Source organism: Dipodomys spectabilis, unplaced genomic scaffold (assembly GCF_019054845.1).
Source record: "Dipodomys spectabilis isolate Male_0828 unplaced genomic scaffold, ASM1905484v1 ptg000203l, whole genome shotgun sequence".
Lineage (NCBI taxonomy): Eukaryota > Metazoa > Chordata > Mammalia > Rodentia > Heteromyidae > Dipodomys > Dipodomys spectabilis.
In genome coordinates, this window is record NW_024870880.1 from 1,014,953 (window position 1) to 1,016,525 (window position 1,573).

The following is a 1,573-nucleotide window of genomic DNA, read 5'->3' on the forward strand; positions in this document are numbered from 1 at the left end:
TGTGCTGGTAGTTTTAATATGATCTTGTTTATGATCATTTGGGTAAATCCCCAAAAGTGGGATTACTATATCATAGGGGACTTTTATGTGGAATCTTTTGAGGAACCTCCGTACTGCTTTCCAAAGTAGTTGAACAAGTTTACACTCCCACTAAGAGTGCAGTACGGTTCCCTTGTGGCCACATACCTTTCAACATCTGTTGTAAAAATATGGAACGCTCCACAAATTTGCATGACATCCTTGCGCAGGGGGCATGCTAATCTTCTCTGTATCGTTCCAATTTTAGAGTATGTGATGCTAAATTTAACACAGAACATTTTTATATATAAAGTATAATTTTTATTGATTTTATTAAACTAGACATTTCAATAGAATTGTTGTGAAATTTTAGAAATATGTATGTCTTACATAAGCACACCTTTAAGAATAAAATCAAGATAGACATGCCAAAAACAAAATAATTCCAGATATTTGTAGTTCAAGAGATGTGTAAGAGGAGGAATTCAATTATTCTATAAAAGGCACCTGTCAAAATGAACATTGCAGGAAGTGTTAAGGTTTTTTAAAGTTTTAATGTTTTAAATATGGTTAATTTTGGGATTTTACTTATATATGCCAAAAATAGGACTGTTAGGCAGGTATAAAACTTTTCTATAAAGTATTTAAGATTTATGGTAGCAGACATTAAATGCTAAGTATGTACATTTCAGAGTTTATGGAAACTTTATTAATGAGAATTTGCAAAGACTTTGTGTAAAGAAGCAGAGTGAAGAGTTAAGACTTTGACTACACAGTTTCTGTTAAATCTTTAGGGATTCCTTACTTTATTTGTTAGCAAGGAATAAATGATGATATAAGCCATAATATACACATGTATGTTACTATTCACATAAATCCATATATACATGTATACATGCACACATAGACAAAGACACATAATTACAGCCAACACAAGTTTCACCAGTTGTTGAATATGCCTTAAATGGAATACTTGGAACAATATATATTGAAGATGTATTTGTCTCTTACAGTTATTTTACCACTCCTCTTATCTCTTAAAACTGGTAGTTTTAGAGAGATTTGACTTACAAAATGCAGTACAAGTGATAGCAAGTCACTTGGAAATCTCAGTAAGTATAAGTCATATGGTGTCTCCCTGCTTCTCATGGAATGCAAACTCTTGTAGACACGCTCAACAACCAAAGTAGCAGGACAATGCCCTGGTAAAGAGTAAAGTTATAAGGCTTTAAATGGCATCCTTACTCTTTTTCCAACAGCCAGCATGAATTCCTAGGAAGATGAGATAGTCCTCAGGAAACTGGACTCTACATACACATTTAACTAACCCATGTGATAATTCCTATATGAGAAATGCTGACTGAGGTCTTGCTGATTTCCTGGCCAAGAAAATAAGAAAAAAAGAAAGTACTTTTAATGTTTTAAAGTTTGAAAATTATTTGTAACCTGTCAATAAATGTGTAGAACACAATTATACCAACTGATAAAAAAAAATGATGGCATTTCATTTATGTGCACTTGGACTTGGCCTGTGATTTTTGGTGTGTCTACACAA

At 32.7% G+C, this 1,573-nt stretch overlaps 1 non-coding gene across 1 annotated transcript; it reads right to left on the minus strand.

The window, feature by feature from the left end:
* Window positions 1-203: 203 nt before the first annotated feature.
* Window positions 204-310, minus strand: LOC122122077. Its single transcript, XR_006150109.1, has one exon. It is a non-coding gene; the product is annotated as a U6 spliceosomal RNA (small nuclear RNA).
* Between the last annotated feature and the right edge of the window lie 1,263 nt (window positions 311-1,573).